This window comes from Urocitellus parryii, chromosome 12, assembly GCF_045843805.1.
Source record: "Urocitellus parryii isolate mUroPar1 chromosome 12, mUroPar1.hap1, whole genome shotgun sequence".
Taxonomy (NCBI): domain Eukaryota; kingdom Metazoa; phylum Chordata; class Mammalia; order Rodentia; family Sciuridae; genus Urocitellus; species Urocitellus parryii.
Window position 1 is genome coordinate 43,676,058 of NC_135542.1, and position 18,714 is coordinate 43,694,771.

Genomic DNA, 18,714 nt, shown 5'->3' on the forward strand with positions numbered 1-18,714 from the left:
TGTTTATGCATCAATGGTGCACTGAAAAATATGACAAGTCTTTTTGATCAAGAGAGAAATTCATATCAACCCAAGCACTAAGCTATATACAGAATGCATTTATTCCAAAAGTATTTCCAAGATGACTACCTGAGTCAAGAATGTACACATCCTACCTCAAGTTGTCACAAATGTTCCCAAGGTCCCAATCTATCTTTATTTCCACCCCTCCATCAAAGGCAATTGCAATTAACCACATTTGGACCTGTGTCGTTCTCTAAAGACACTCTAGGTTTTCCAACTCTGGAATTTTATTTATTCCTTTCTCCCTACCAAGGCCTCTCATATCTCACCTTCTAACAAACTCTTGTTCTCAAGTTCAAGAGTCAAATTGACCACAACACAATAATCTTGGGTGACTTTAACACACCTCTCACCAATGGATAGATATTCCAAAGAAAAGTTGAATAAAGAAACTATAGAACTTGATAACACAGTCAATAACTTAGATTTAACTGACATATATAGAATATTTCAACCTGCATTAAGTGGATATACTTTCTTCTCAATAGCACATGGATCCTTCTCTAAAATAGACCATATACTATACCACAAAGCAACTCTTAGCAAATACAAAAAAGTAGAGATACTACCAGGCATTTTATCAGATCATAATGGAATAAAATTGGAAATCAATGACAATAAAATCTAAAAGTTTCTCTAACACCTGGAGACTAAACAATATGCTACTGAATGAAAAATGGGTCACAGAAGACATCAAAGAGGAGATTAAAAAATTCTTAGAGTTAAATGAGAACATAGACACAACATATCGAAATCTCTGCGACACTATATAAGCAGTACTAAGAGGAAAATTCATTGCATGGAGTTCATCCCTTAAAAGAAGAAAAAGTCAACAAATAAATGACTCACACTACATCACAAAGCCCTAGAAAAAGAAGAGCAAACCAACAGCAAAAGTGGTAGAAAGCAATAAATAATTAAAACTAGAGTTGAAATCAATGAAATTGAAACAAAAGAAACAATTGAAAAAATTGACAAAACAAAAAGTTAGTTTTTTGAAAAAATAAATAAAATTGACAGACTCTTAGCCACACTAACAAAGGGAAGAAGAGAGAAAACTCAAATTACCAGCATATGTGATGAAACAGACACTACAGAAATACAGAGGATAATTAGAAATTATTTTGAAATCTTATACTCCAATAAAATAGAAGACATTGAAGTCATTGACAAATTTCTTTAGTCATACAATTTGTCCACATTTAGTCAGGAAGATATACACAATTTAAACAGATCAATATCAAGTGAGGAAATAGAAGAAGCCATCAAAAGCTTACCAATCAAGAAAAGCCCAGGACCAGATGGATACACAACCAAGTTCTACAAGACCTTTAAAGAAGAACTAATTCCAATACTCTTCAATTTATTTCAGGAAATAGAAAAAGAGGCAGCACTTCCAAACTCATTCTATGAGGCCAATATCACCCTGATCCCAAAACCAGGCAAAGACACATCAAAGAAAAAAAAAAAACTTCAGACCAATATCTCTAATGAACATAGATGCAAAAATTCTCAATAAAATTCTGGCAAATCAAAAACAAAAACATATCAAAAAACTGTGCACCATGATCAAGAGGGATTCATCCCAGGGATGCAAGTTGGTTCAACAGATGGAAATCAATAAATGTAATTCATCACATCAATAGACTTAAATATAAGAATCATATGATCATCTCAATAGACACAGAAAAAGCATTTGACAAAATACAGCACCCCTTTATGTTCATGAAATACAAAGGGAGGGAACCCTTCCAAACTCATTCTATGAGCTTAATATCACCCTGATACCAAAACCGACAAAGACAAATCAAAGAAAGAAAATTTTAGACCAATATCCCTGATAAACTTAGTTGCAAAAATTCTAAATAAAGTTTCAGCAAATTGCATACAAAAACATATTAAAAATATAGTGCACCACTATCAAGTGGGGTTCATCCCAGGGATGCAGGGTTGGTCAACATATTGAAATCAAAAGACTTAATTCACCATATTAATAGACTTAAAAACAAGAATCATATGATCATCTCAATATATGCAGAAAAGACATTTGACAAAATACAGCACACCTTCATGTTCAAAACTCTAGAAAAACTAAGAATAATAGGAACATGTCTCAATATTGCAAAAGCTATATATGCTAAACCCAAGGCCAGCATCATTCTAAATAGAGAAAAATTGAAAGCATTCCTGCTAGAACCTGGAACAAGACAAGGATGTCCTCTTTCACCACTTCTATTCAACATCATCCTTGAAACTCTAGCCAGAGCAATTAGACAAAAGAAAGAAATCAAAATGATACAAATAGGTAAAGAAGAACTCAGACTATCACTATTTGCTGATGACATGATTCTATAAGATCAAAAAAAATTCCACCAGAAAACTTCTAGAACTAATAAATGAACTCAGCTCAGTAGCAGGATATAAAATCAAGGCCCAGAGGCCCAGCAACCAGCCAAGTGACTGCAGCTACACGCGCCGGCGGGGAACGCGGACCGGACCCACTAGGACAGGTCCGGCGGACGGCTGAGGGCTAGGCCCATCCCCTCCCCCAGTGTCTGCAGGTAGGCGGGACTGTGAACACCAGCAGAGCGGGCCCAAAGCCTGCTGAGGGGCAGAACCGGCCCCTCCCCCAGTGCCTGCAAGCTAGGCCAACCTGCAAGCCACGGGCGGGCGGGTCAGGCCCAGCAACCAGCCAAGTGACTGCAGCTACACGCGCCGGAGGGGAACGCGGACCGGACCCACTAGGACAGGTCCGGCGGACGGCTGAGGGCTAGGCCCGTCCCCTCCCCCAGTGTCTGCAGGTAGGCGGGACTGTGAACACCAGCAGAGCGGGCCCAAAGCCTGCTGAGGGGCAGAACCGGCCCCTCCCCCAGTGCCTGCAAGCTAGGCCAACCTGCAAGCCACGGGCGGGCGGGTCAGGCCCAGCAACCAGCCAAGTGACTGCAGCTACACGCGCCGGAGGGGAACGCGGACCGGACCCACTAGGACAGGTCCGGCGGACGGCTGAGGGCTAGGCCCGTCCCCTCCCCCAGTGTCTGCAGGTAGGCGGGACTGTGAACACCAGCAGAGCGGGCCCAAAGCCTGCTGAGGGGCGGAACCGGCCCCTCCCCCAGTGCCTGCAAGCTAGGCAAACCTGCAACCCATCGGGAGGTTAGGCCCAGCAACTTATGGAGTGACACAGGTGCCCCTGGCGCCTGCTGGGTAGGTGGACCTTTGACCGACCAGCAAAGCAGACCTAGGGCCTGCCAGCATGGTAGACGGATCACACTAATTGGAGGAGGATCACAGCCACTACCTGCCCTGCAAGGGTGATTTTTCAACTATACAAGAGCAATATAAATAAATAGAGGGGGAAAATATCAAAGACACAACAATTTCACCAAGCAGAAAGAAACGCCAGCAGTATGAAACGACAAGGAAAGAAAGGACCACAGGCAATGCAGGTCAACTCAACTTTAGAAGAGGTAATAGCTGCAACAGATGGAATGTCAGATAGAGAGCTCAGGACATACATGCTTCAGATGATCTGGAGTCTCAAGGAAGACATGAGACAGCAAAATCAGACAATGAAAGATCACATTGACAAACAAATCCAGGAAGTAAAAGATCAATTTCACAGGGAGATAGAGGTAATAAAAAACAAACAAATAGAAATACTAGAAATGCAGGAAACAATAAACCAACTTAAAAACTCAATTGAGAATACTACCAGCAGAGTGGATCACTTAGAAGATAGAACATAAGACAATGAAGACAGAGTATTTCAACTTGAAAAGAACATAGATAGCTCAGCAAGTCTACTAAGAAACCATGAGCAGAACATTCAAGAGCTATGGGATAATATCAAAAGACCAAACTTAAGAGTCATTGGGATACAGGAAGGCACAGAGCTCCAAACCAAAGGATTAAGCAATCTATTCAGTGAAATAATACAAGAAAACTTCCCAGACTTGAAGAATGAGACAGAATCCCAAATCCTAGAAGCCTACAGGACGCCGAATGTGCAAAATCATAAGAGATCCACACCTAGACACATTATAATGAAGATGTCCAACATACAGAATAAGGAGAGAATTTTAAAAGCTACAAGGGAAAGGAAGCAGATTACATTTAGGGGTAAACCAATCAGAATAACAGCTGATCTCTCAACACAGACTCTAAAAGCTAGAAGATCCTGGAATAACATATTTCAAACGCTTAAAGAAAATGGATTCCAACCAAGAATCTTGTATCCGGCGAAATTAAGCTTCAGGTTAGAAGATGAAATTAAAACCTTCCACGATAAACAAAAGTTAAAAGAATTCGCAGCTAGAAAACCATCTCTTCAAAAAATCCTTGGCAAAACATTACAGGAAGAGGAAATGGAAAATAACATTGATAACCAACAATGGGAGGTAGGACAGTAAAGGGGGGAAAGTAGTCAAAGAGGATAACAAATCAGGTTTAGTAACATCAATAAACAAATATGGATAGAAGAACAAACCATATCTCAATAATAACCCTAAATGTTAATGGCTTAAACTCACCAATTAAGAGACACAGGCTAGTAGAATGGATCACAAAACAAAACCCAACAATATGCTGTCTACAGGAGACGCATTTGATAGGAAAAGATGTACATAGACTAAAGGTGAAAGGTTGGGAAAAATCATATCACTCATATGGACCACGGAAACAAGCAGGAGTGTCCATACTCATATCTAATAAAATAGATTTCAAGCCAAAGCTAATCAAAAGGGATAAAGAAGGACACTTCATACTGCTCAAGGGAACCATACACCAACAAGACATAACAATCATAAATATATATGCCCCAAATAATGGTGCAGCCGTGTTCATCAAGCAAACTCTTCTCAAGTTCAAGAGTCTAATAGACCACCATACAGTAATCATGGGAGACTTCAACACACCTCTCTCACCACTGGACAGATCTTCCAAACAAAAGTTAAATAAGGAAACTATAGAACTCAATAACACAATTAACAACCTAGACTTAATTGACATATATAGACTATACCACCCAACATCAAGTAGCTACACTTTTTTCTCAGCAGCACATGGAACCTTCTCAAAAATAGACCATATACTATGTCATAGGGCAACTCTTAGACAATACAAAGAGGTAGAGATAATACCATGCATCTTGTCTGATCATAATGGAATGAAACTGAAAATCAATGATAAAAGAAGAAAGGAAAAATCAAACATCACCTGGAGAATGAACAATAGGTTGCTGAGTGATCAATGGGTTTTAGAGGAGGAAATTAAAAAATTCCTAGAGTTAAATGAAAACACAGACACAACATATCGGAATCTATGGGACACATTGAAAGCAGTTCTAAGAGGAAAATTCATTGCTTGGAGTTCATTCCTCAAAAAAAGAAAAAACCAACAAATAAATGATCTCCTACTTCATCTCAAAATCCTAGAAAAAGAAGAGCAAAACAACAGCAAAAGAAGTAGAAGGCAAGAAATAATTAAAATCAGAGCTGAAATTAATGAAATTGAAACAAAAGAAACAATTGAAAAAATTGACAAAACTAAAAGCTGGTTCTTTGAAAAAATAAATAAAATTGACAGACCCTTAGCCATGCTAACGAAGAGAAGAAGAGAGAGAACCCAAATTACTAGCATACGGGATGAAAAAGGCAATATCACAACAGACACTTCAGAAATACAGAAGATAATCAGAAATTACTTTGAATCCTTATACTCCAATAAAATAGAAGATAGTGAAGGCATAGATAAATTCCTTGAGTCTTATGATCTGCCCAGATTGAGCCAGGAGGATATAGACAACCTAAACAGACCAATAACAATAGAGGAAATAGAAGAAACCATCAAAAGACTACCAACTAAGAAAAGCCCAGGACCGGATGGGTATACAGCTGAGTTTTACAAAACCTTTAAAGAGGAACTAACACCAATACTTTTCAAGCTATTTCAGGAAATAGAAAAAGAGGGAGAACTTCCAAATTCGTTCTACGAGGCCAACATCACCCTGATTCCGAAACCAGACAAAGAGACTTCAAAGAAAGAAAACTACAGACCAATATCTCTAATGAACCTTGATGCAAAAATCCTCAATAAAATTCTGGCGAATCGGATTCAAATACATATCAAAAAAATTATACACCATGATCAAGTAGGATTCATCCCTGGTATGCAAGGTTGGTTCAATATACGGAAATAAATAAATGTTATCCACCACATCAATAGACTTAAAAATAAGAACCATATGATCATCTCGATAGATGCAGAAAAAGCTTTCGACAAAGTACAGCATCCCTTTATGTTCAAAACTCTAGAAAAATTAGGGATAACTGGATCATACCTCAACATTGTAAAAGCAATCTATGATAAGCCACAGGCCAGCATCATTCTGAATGGAGAAAAATTGAAGGCATTCCCTCTAAGATCTGGTACAAGACAGGGATGCCCTCTCTCACCACTTCTGTTCAACATAGTCCTCGAAACACTGGCCAGAGCAATTAGGCAGAGGAAAGAAATTAAAGGCATAAAAATAGGAAAAGAAGAACTTAAATTATCACTATTTGCAGATGATATGATTCTATACCTAGCAGACCCAAAAGGGTCTACAAAGAAGCTATTAGAGCTAATAAATGAATTCAGCAAAGTGGCAGGATATAAGATCAACACGCATAAATCAAAGGCATTCCTGTATATCAGCGACAAATCCTCTGAAACGGAAATGAGGACAACTACTCCATTCACAATATCCCCCCAAAAAATAAAATACTTGGGAATCAACCTAACAAAAGAGGTGAAAGATTTATACAATGAAAATTACAGAACCCTAAAGAAAGACATAGAAGAAGACCTTAGAAGATGGAAAAATATACCCTGCTCATGGATAGGCAGAACTAACATCATCAAAATGGCGATATTACCAAAAGTCCTATATAAGTTCAATGCAATGCCAATCAAAATCCCAACAGCATATCTTGTAGAAATCGATAAAAGAATCATGAAATTCATATGGAATAATAAAAGACCCAGAATAGCAAAAACAATACTAAGCAGGAAGTGTGAATCAGGCGGTATAGTGATACCAGACTTCAAACTATACTACAGAGCAATAGTAACAAAAACAGCATGGTACTGGTACCAAAACAGGCGGGTGGACCAATGGTACAGAATAGAGGACACAGTAACCAATCCACAAAACTACAACTATCTTATTTTTGATAAAGGGGCTAAAAGCATGCAATGGAGGAAGGATAGCATCTTCAACAAATGGTGCTGGGAAAACTGGAAATCCATTTGCACCAAAATGAATCTGAATCCCTATCTCTCGCCGTGCACAAAAGTTAACTCAAAATGGATCAAGGAGCTTGATATTAAATCAGAGACATGGCATCTGATAGAAGAAAAAGTTGGTTATGATCTACACGCTGTGGGATCGGGCTCCAAATTCCTCAATAGGACACCCATAGCGCTAGAGTTAACAAATAGAATCAACAAATGGGACTTACTCAAACTAAAAAGTTTTTTCTCAGCAAAAGAAACAATAAGAGAGATAAACAGGGAGCCTACATCCTGGGAACAAATCTTTACTCCACACACTTCAGATAGAGCCCTAATAACCAGAATATACAAAGAACTCAAAAAATTAGACAATAAGATAACAAATAACCCAATCAATAAATGGGCCAAGGACCTGAACAGACACTTCTCAGAGGAGGACATACAATCAATCAACAAGTACATGAAAAAATGCTCACCATCGCTAGCAGTCAGAGAAATGCAAATCAAAACTACCCTAAGATACCATCTCACTCCAGTAAGACTGGCAGCCATTAGGAAGTCAAACAACAATAAGTGCTGGAGAGGATGCAGGGAAAAGGGCACTCTTGTTCATTGCTGGTGGGACTGCAAATTGGTGCAGCCAATTTGGAAAGCAGTATGGAGATTTCTTGGAAAGCTGGGAATGGAACTACCATTTGACCCAGCTATTCCCCTTCTCGGTCTATTCCCTAAAGCCCTAACAAGAGCATGCTACAGGGACACTGCTACATCGATATTCATAGCAGCTCAATTCACGATAGCAAGACTGTGGAACCAGCCTAGATGCCCTTCAATAGATGAATGGATAAAAAAAATGTGGCATTTATATACTATGGAGTATTACTCTGCATTAAAAAATGACAAAATCATAGAATTTGGAGGGAAATGGATGGCATTAGAGCAGATTATGCTAAGTGAAGCTAGTCAATCTTTAAAAAACAAATACCAAATGACTCCTTTGATATAAGGGGAGTAAACAAGGACAGGGTAGGGACGAAGAGCTTGAGAAGAAGATTTACATTAAACAGGGATGAGAGGTGGGAGGGAAAGGGAGTGAGAAGGGAAATTGCATGGAAATGGAAGGCGATCCCCAGGGTTATACAAAATGTCATATAAGAGGAAAGGAGGGGCAAGACAAGATAATACAAATGGAAGAAATGATTTACAGTAGAAGGGGTAGAGAGAGAAAAGGGAAGGGGAGGGGAGGGGAGGGGAGGGGGGGATAGTAGAGAATAGGACAGACAGCAGAATACATCAGACACTAGAAAGGCAATTTGTCAATCAATGGAAGGGAAACTGATGTGATACAGCAATTTGTATACGGGGTAAAAGCGGGAGTTCATAATCCACGTGAATCAACCGTGTAATATGATGTATTAAGAACTATGTAATGTTATGAACGACCAATAAAAAAAAAAATCAAGGCCCATAAATCAAATGCATCCTTATACATCAGTGATGAATTCACTAAAAGAGAAATTAGGAAAACTACTCCATTCACAATAGCCTCAAAAAAAAAAATACCTGGGAATCAACCTAACAAAAGAGGTGAAAAACCTCTACAATGAAAACTACAGAACAAAAAAGAAAAAAATTGAAGAAAACCTCAGAAGATGGAAATATCTCCCATGCTCCTGGATAGGCAGAATGAATATTGTCAAAATGGCCATACTACCAAAAGCCTTATACAGATTTAATGCAATTCCTATTAAAATCCCAATGACATTCTTCATAGAAACAGAAAAAGCAATCATGAAACTTATTTGGAAAAATAAGAGACCCAGAATACCTAAAGCAATCCTTAGCAAGAACAGTGAAGCAAGAGGCATCACAATACCATACCTTAAACTATACTATAGAGATACAATCACAAAATCCTCATGGTATTGGCACCAAAATAGACTTGTAGACCAATGGTAAAGAACAGAGGACACAGAGACAAAAGCACATAAATAAAGTTATCTCATACTAGACATTGGTGCCAAAAATATTCACTGGAAAAAAGATAGCCTAGTCAACAAATGGTGCTGGCAAAACTGGAAATCACATGTAGCAAAATGAAATTAAACATCTATCTCTCACACTGAACAAAAATCAACTCAAAGTGGATCAAAAACTTAGGCACTAGAACAGAGATCCTGTGCCTAATAGAAGAAAAAATAGGTCCAAATCTTTACCACATCAGCCTAGGATCTGACTTCCTTAACAAGACTCCTAAAGAGCAAGAAGTAAAATCAAGAATCAATAAATGAGATGGATTCAAATTAAACAGCTTCTTCTCAGCAAAGGAAATAATTAATAACATGAGAGGAGAGCCTACAGATTTGAAGAAAATTTTTACCACATGCACCTCTGATAAAGCATCAATCCCTAGGATATAAAATAACTCAAAATAACAACAAAAAAACAAACATCCCAATCAATAAATGAGCTAAGGAACTGAATCGACAGTTCACAGAAGAAGAAATACAGTTGATCAACAAATATATGAAAAAGTGCTCAACATCTCTGGCAATTAGAAAAATGCAAACCAAAACTACTCTAAGATTTAATCTCACTCCTGTTAGAATGGCAATCATCAAGAATACAGGCAACAATAAACGTTGGTGAGGATGTGGTGAAAAAGGTGCATTCATACATTGCTGGTGAAACTGCAAATTGTTGCAACCACTATGGAAAGAAGTATGGAGATTCCTTAGAAAACTGGGAATGGAACCACCATTTGACCCAGCTATCCCACTCCTCGGTTTATACCCAAAGGACTTAAGATCAGCATACTACAGTAATGCAGCCACATCAAATTTATAGCAGCTCAATTCACAATAGCTAAACAATGGAACCAACCTAGGTGTCCCTTAATAGATGAATGGATAAAGAAAATGTGGTGTATATATATTCAATGGAATAATACTCAGGTTTAAAGAAGAGTGAAACTATGGCATTTGCCAGTAAATGGGTGGAGTTGGAGACTATCATGCCAAATTAAATAAGCCAATCCCACAAAACCAAAGGCCGAATGTTTTCTCTAATATATAGATGCTAATCCACAATAAGGCAGGGGGCACTAGGGAAGAATAACGTTACTTTAGAAGGTATGCAGAAATAGGAAAGATAGTAGAATGAAACAGACATCATTACTTCATGTATATATGTGACTACATGAGCAACATGAGTCTACAACATGTGGACTCAGAAAAATGAGAAATTCTATCCCATCTATGTATGATATATCAAAATGCATAAATTCATTCTACTGTCATGTATAACTAATTAAAACAAATTTTAAATTTTTAAAAAATATATTTAAAAATTATTTTTAAATTGAAAATTAAAATTTTTCAAAATGGCTGGAGTTGTAGTATCCCTGGGTTCAATCCCCAGTTCCAAAACATAATAAAGAAAAGAAATAATTAAAAAACAGAAAATGTCCTGAGGAGAGGAAAAGAGTGTTACATTCAAAGAAGAAAAACGTCATTACTGCTGGAGTACAGAGATCAAAAGTGATTGGGGTAAGAGAGGGAGCAGGGAAATGGTAATTGAGGGTCCACTGTCATCATAAAGCTTGGATTTATTTGAAGTGTACCAGGAAGCTATTCAGGCATTTAAAGGTGGATATTCACATGATCTGTCTCATAATTTTTAAAGTACTATTTATTCAAGTCCTGAAAACACTCATCCTTGGATATGGCTTTGGCTGGTGTTTTAATGCCATCTGAGCTCCAGCTTTGCATCTTCACCTGCCAATCAGATGTTTCTTCCCCAAAAAACTCGTCCTCACTTCTGACTCATAGATCAAAGAACAAAGCTGCCTTCTCCCAGGAAGGAACTCAGCTTTCTCATTTCCCTGTTTACCTACTGAAGCACTCTGACACACCTTTCTCCACCTTTCTCCCCCCACTAAGCCCAGGCATGGCTGCTATTTAGGATCCTGTTTCATTCCCATGGCTTCCACCCCAGATCACAGCTCACATCAAACTCAATCCTAAATACCAAGAATAGCACCATAATAGATGACTGCTTCTCTCAGATTTCCCAGCCCCCTGACATTCTCATTTAAAGATTTCTATTTGCCAAAATGTTCAGAATCTTTACATAGCATCTAAGACTCTTCTTCTTAAACCTTATATTTTGCTACTCTGCTGACTTTGGTCTACTTATACTTTTTTCTTCACCAAAAAATATGTTCCCCTCTTTCCACTCATCAAAATTCTAAGTCCAAGTGCAGGTCATACGTCAATCCTTCTGTGAAGGCATAATTGACCATCCCAAACTAGAATCAGTGCTTCTCCTCTGAACCTTCTCCTCAAAGTGACTTCTATCTGTATCAGTCAATTGTCACTTAACAATTTCCTTCTTGTATTGTTACCATATTTTCATATTTTTAGGTTTTATCTTCCCAAATAAGGGAAAAGTGGTAAGAAAGCATATCTGCCTTTGAGCATAGAAAGATGCTAAATACATACAGTTTCTCATGTTTGATTTACCCAAATACCAAAGATACAACACTATAATCTCTGGCTCCTTACAAAACAAATTATTTGAGAAAATTGAGTGAATATATAAATACTACATTTTTCCATCCATTCAGATACATGCTCAATTTAGCACATTTTATGCAATACTTTCTAAATTTTCTCATTTTGAGTATTAAAGAATCCAGCTCCAATGTGCTGAATTATCTTTCTCAGCCCTTTTGTACTGTCACCAAAGCTTTATGGAGCCTGCACTTGAAATCAAGCTTAATTATCTTTGCCTGCCTAACCAATCTTGTCTTCTCACTAATCCCCACCCAAGCATTCAAAGCAATTCCAAATTCACAATCCAGGAACTGAATGTCCTGACCTGCAGCCCTTATAAATACCCTATCAAACAGACTTTCCTTCAAAGTTCAACAAAGGGCACTTTTCTCAACAGACATTTTCTATGCATATCCAGAACAAGATAAATATTAAAACACTGGTTCTGAAATGCCCTTTTCCACTGGAATTGAAAGCAAGAGTTGATGTAGAGGATCTGAATATTTGTGAAATAACTGTTGTATGTTTAAATTTACCATAGACTATGCCCTTTGTAGAAACCCCTTCTTGGATTCAGTAGTATGACATTTTCAAATCCCAACTTTGCCCCCTTCTAGTGTATGACCTTAGCCAAGTTGCTTTATCTCTCTGCTTTAATTCCCTTACCCTCAATTTAAATTAAATGAGACATCCCTTGGTGTTCTGGCACGTAGTATACACCACGTAAGTGTATACACCACGTAAGTGTTGATCAATACCACAAAGGCTCTCCTTGCATCTTCTATAAGGTAAGGAATCTCTGGAAAGGTAGACCTCACTCAGATGTGTTGTAAAAAAGCCACTGCGGCTTATAGGGAGGGTTTGTGTCTGTTAGAACCCACTTTTGTGGATCACTAGTCTAGTATTTTGATACTAGACTTGGCTAAAACTAGTATCTTAGGCACTAAACTAGTGCAAAATATCTTTGATAGATCTAAGAAAATTAACTCTTTGGTGGCTCAACACTTTTAGGATACAGTGAATGGCTAAGTGGGACTTCATACTGACTCTACCCAGGTGAGCACAAAACTACAAAGCTGTATTATTCATAATAAAGTGGCTTAGAATCAAAGACAAGGGCATATTTAGTAATTATTTAATATTAGAAGGAACTACACCTTGCAAGCCATATCACCTGACCACTGGAATTCTCATCTATCCTGGACAGAGGAGACAATGCTGAGATAGTGGGAAGGACTGCTAGCAGCAGTCTACACAGACAACCTGTTAACACAGTGCAGAGCTCTCACCCTGAACTCCTCCTAACCACATTTAGGTTCTCATATGTCTCTAAAGAATCCAAGATAAATCCACAATTGATTCTGAAAACGAATAAAACCAAATGTTGGCTGCACTAACTTCTTAGCAAGTACTTTAGTCTGTATGTGTCATTGAATGCAGTAAATAAAGATACTAAGTTAAAAAGCAGTAAAAAAAATAAATCTTTGTAGGAAATGCATTCCAGAAATGATTTGATCTTTGCAGCTTCGTGATTTCACTTGAGTCTTATATCAATAAATACTTAAGAAAGAAAAGCAGATTAATTTCCTGAAATGCTAAGTCTCTTCATAGTATTTTTCCTTACTAGAGTTTACATTTTTCAAGGATTCTCATAGTCAAATACGACTGCCAAAAAGAAAAAACCAAGAATCCCCAAAAGGAAAGGAAATTTAAAAACAGACAGATAAAATGTAGAATAAAATAGAAAAGGGAATTGAAAATATTTAGAAAAAAAAGAAGGGTTAACATTTCATTATTTCAGTGAATGGAAAACTTGTGGGAAAAGTTTGAAAGAAAAAATAAACAGGAAGTAGAATTAAATGAAAACACAAGCATGAAATTTAGTAACTAGTTTACAAAGAATAATGTTAAACAATTTGCATAGGTTCTCTGGTCAGCAAGTGCCAACTAGTTAAGTTCGTATTTCCTTAGATGATCCAGCAGCCAGCTTTACTACAGTAGAGTGAGGTTCATGCTCCAAGAAGACCACCCCCACAGAGTCACCAAGCCAACTTCTACCTGCCCTTTTATCCTTTGGAGATAGTTAAGAACATGGTTTCTCCTGGGCAAATGCTTAACCAATTTGAAATATTAAAATCACAGACAAAATCAATCCCATTCTGAGAAGCATTGAAAGAGGAAGAATACCACCTAACTTCTAGCAATGGTTCTGTGCAAGAACACAGAAATTATTTTTGTAAAAGGTGTTGACTCTGGCCTTTCTGTCTCTCTTTTCTGCACATTTCTCAAAGGTACTATAGTTCAAGGACATCCTCTATTGCTCCTAGCATGTTTCTAATAGCTTTATTGAGAAATGTTTTACAAATCATAAAATTCACTTATTTGATGAAATTCAATGATGCCTACTAACCAGCCATGACCATAATCAGTTTTAGAACATTTTCACTCCTCTACTAAGCAAGATTTCTCATGGCCATTAGAATTTTTTTTTTACCCCTACTCCTAGGCAACCCTTCATCTGTGTGTGTGTGTGTATGTGTGTGTGTGTGTGTGTGTGTGTGTGTTACTAGAGATTGAACCCAGACCTTTGTGCATGCAAGGCAAGCATTCTACCAATTAAGCTATATCCCCAGCCCACAACCCTTCATCTAATTTCTGTCTCTATAAATGAAATCATATATTGTGGTCTTATGTCTGAACGCTTTTCAGACATAATATGATGTTTTTGAAATTCCTCCATGAAGTGGCATATCAGCAATTCATTCCTTTTTGCTGCTGCATAGTATTTCATTATGTGAATCTCTCCCATTCTGTCTAATCACTCACAAATTGAAGAACATTTAGTTTGTTTATAGTTTCTGACTCTATAAATAATTCTGCCATAAGCATTCACTCACAAGTCTTTGTATGGTCATATGTTTTCATTCTTCTTGTGTAAAAATGTAGAACAGATTGGCTAGATCATGTGATAGTTTTACATTTAACATTTTGAGAAACTGCTAAACTATTACCCAAAGTGGTTGCAACATTTTGCACTCTCACCAGCACTGTATGAGGGTTCACATTTTCTACCTCTTCAATGACATTCGTTATTTTCTGTCATGTTTGTTACAGTCATTCCCAAATGGGGTTTCACTATGGTTTGGATTTGTGTCTCCCTAACAACGCATGATGCTGAACAACTCAGCATTTTCCAGTTGGAAGTTTCTTACTTCACAAATTAGGAGACAAGCAGTAGAGAAGTGGTTTATCTATGATGATTCAGAAATTCAGGGACAAAAATAGAATACACTTCTTTGGGCTCCTTAATGCTTACTTTTATCTAGGAAACAAAACAGATATACATATTACAAAGAAAATGTAGATATCTGGGATTGTAGCTCAGTGGCAGAGCACTTGCCTAGCATGTGTGAGGCCCTGAGTTCAATCTCCAGCACCACATAAAACTAAATAAACAAAATAAAGGTATTGTGTCCCTCTACAACCACAAATTTTAAAAAGGAAAAAGAAAGTTTAGATGTTACCCCAGTAGATTATAACTTCCTCTAAGTAGAAATGAAGACCTGTATTTGTCACCACACTTGGAGCCGTTTTTATTTAATCTTTTCTTCCTCTTTGGTTTATATAGAATCTAGTGTATGTTCCGAGGTCTGTAACTATCTGAATATGTGAATGAATTAATGAATGCCAATAAATATTAAAAGCATAATATGTACCTAAGAAAAAGTCAACAATGCTGGAAAGATCTTACACAAAATGTGATGTGAAGTGTGCTGTATCCACTCATTCAATAAGTCAAGTGAGTCATTTCCTTTTCCTCCTAAACTGAAGGTGTTCTCACCACCCCCAGTTCCACTTTTCAAGGGAAATCATGTATCATCTCTTAACTGTATTACATCAGTAGCATCAACACTGACTTTCCTGCCACCGGTTTCCTCCAACTCCTGCTCACTGGTAAAATTAATACCTGAAGATATTCCCCCATCTTTAAACTGCCCCTGCCTAGCAAGTCTTACTAAGAAACAGGTCAAGCTACTTAGCAAAACATGCTGGCATTAAGTTAAAGCCAAGGTAAGGAGGCTGGACATAGTGGATGGCCCAACACCTCAAGAAAAATCCCCCTTCTGAGGCAAGTTTTCAACCTAGCCAGTGGATTTGCTTGAACTTTCCACTAATGTACTCTGGGATTTGCAAGGCCTTTTTCAGCCCAGGAGATGGGCTGGGGAGGTCACAGGGAACAACGTAGAATTAATTGTTCCTTGTTTGACAAAAATGTGAAAACTTTCTGACACTCCACAGTCCAGTTCCTACACCCACACACACCCCGAATTTGTTAGCCTACTGTCTGTCTCCAATGCAGTCTCTGCTTCTCTTCTCCCCTTAGAATAGAGCCACCACTTGGATGAACATTTAAATTCAGTAGGTAAATGGAGCCTTAATGCTTTTTGAGCTCACAGATGCAGAAACCATGCTGATTCGTTTGTTCCTGAGACTCTAGAATGACTCATGCGCCATGCTCACATGCACTTGTACAAGTATTCTTCGCAGATTAATGCACCACCTCCCACCTGGCATGAGTTCACAATTTGTGAAGAGCAATTGCAAATTCAGTTGTGACAGTAGATCTGTCTGTGCAGAACACCATGCTCTCTCCAACTTCTGGAAAGCATAATGCCACAGACAGGCCAAAGTAAATATTTCAAAATGCTGCAATATATTTCTGCTACTCTTAATTTGTCAGTTTTATCACAGATACTTTAAGAACAATCTCAATTTCTTTTCTTAGAACACATATGATCCACAATAGTGAAGAACTATTAAAAGTAATTTCACTGTTGCCCAAGTCAATGGCTTTTTCAGGTCTTAAAATGACCTATAGATTTGTGAAATGGCAAATTACATAAAAGTTTGGCAAAAGTTTTTAATAGCACTTTTTGTTATGCAAACCACATAGATGTACAATTATATGCATAAGTATATTTAAGTATCGCATAAACTTGAGATATAGTTTTATATTTTTATAGACATCCCAGATGGTAAAACACCTAAAATTCTTTAAATAATCTTTTAACCATGGCATAAACAGTTTTTGCTGGTGTTCCAGGAACCCACGCATTTTATTAGCATATGCCTCCGTGTCGTGCTTTAACAGTCCCTATTAATAACCAAAACACTTAGCACATAAATAGCATTGATAAGCAGAGCCAAACAATAATAGAGAGAGAAATTATGGTGTGGTGGCACAAACACCGAAAACATGTCAGTGTGTATCCTTCCTAGTCTTGCGAGCGGCACTAATCATACGACCTTGACTAATTTCCTCCTTTTTCTGGGCCTCTGTTGCCAATCTTTCCATCAAGGTTTCCTGAAAGCAGAGTCTAGGGAAAAGGGGTGCATGCAAGCAGTTTACTGGGAAATGATTCCCGGGATCAGAACAGAAGGGCAAGGGAAGGAAACAGGAAAGAATGTGTGTGTCATTGAGTTGGTCCCTGCCTGGGTACTGCTGCTCAGAACCTTCTGGGAGCCCCTCAGAGCAATCCACCTGGGGAAAAGAGGAGGAAGCATTAATCCATCAATGCCTCCTCCATCAAGGGTGGTGCTCAGGGTGCTGAAGGCCCTGCACCTAATGTTTGCACTGGCATGAGTGCAGAGCAGGCCTCACAGGTGAGAACAGTGTGGAGAGGAACTTGAAACAAAGTGCTGGTGGGCTGTCCTGAAGGAAGCAGCCAAGCCTACACAGAAGAGCCCATCTTAGCAATGACTAAGCCCAGCGGAAGTGCTGTTTTAGTACATTTTTTATTGCTGCTACCAAAATACCTGGGGAAGAAAAAAAAGACATAGAGGAGGAAAGATGTATTTAGGGCTCATGGTTTCAGAGTTTTCAGCCCATGGGTGGCCCATGATGACACAGGATATCTCAGCAAAATGAAATGTGTAGGAGTGGCAGAAAAGCTCCGTAAATTCAACCAGCCAAAACAACCGTTTACCTATCCTTATTAGTGGGACCATAGCTGCTGGTCACAGAAGAGAAGTAGAGGGAGAGAGACAGAGACAGAGACAGAGACAGACCACGAACAGGGTGTTGATATTTATGGGCTCAACACTGGATGAGGGGAAGCAGGGGGGAGTGGGCTGTTACTTCTTTATTGGGTAGAATTTGCGCCACTTCAGGGATTGGAGGTGAGCCATTTAAAGTTCACGCCATTCAGTGTGTCATGGACCTGAGCTCCCGGAAGAGAAGTGCTCTGGGCGCCATCTTTACCAACAAAATGCAGGAGGAAAGTGGGTGAGATATGGTGTTAGGGGGGGTCCTGCAGAGCGTCGGAGAGAGAGACCGCACAAGAGACTCACTCCATGCAATCGCAGGGGGGAAGTTTATTAGGGATCCGTTCCAGCGCGCTGGGACTCTGTGCCCACTCAAGAAGGGAGAGTGGCTCAGAGCCCCGAGCAAAGGTTAAAGGAGAGCTTAAGTACACTTTTTGGGGAGGGCGGGAAGCTTTGCATACATCAGAACAAATCATCATGAGGCGCGGGAAAATTGAACAATAACTCTGAAACGTGATTGGCACAATCATTGGCGGGAACAGGTCAGGCGGGGGTGATTGGTCATTCCTAAGCGGGTTATACATTCAAACTGATTGGTTTGGGCTCTGTGACAACTGCACAGGGCCCTAGGCTAAATGGCCAGTAGGGCGTTGTCTTAACTATCTCAGGAATCTGGGTGTAACAGAGGAATTTAATAATACCTAATCTTTTACATTCAAGCTTTCCAACTTAGAAACTTTACCCTTTCAATGGCAGATATGGAAGCAGAGAGAAAGGCTGC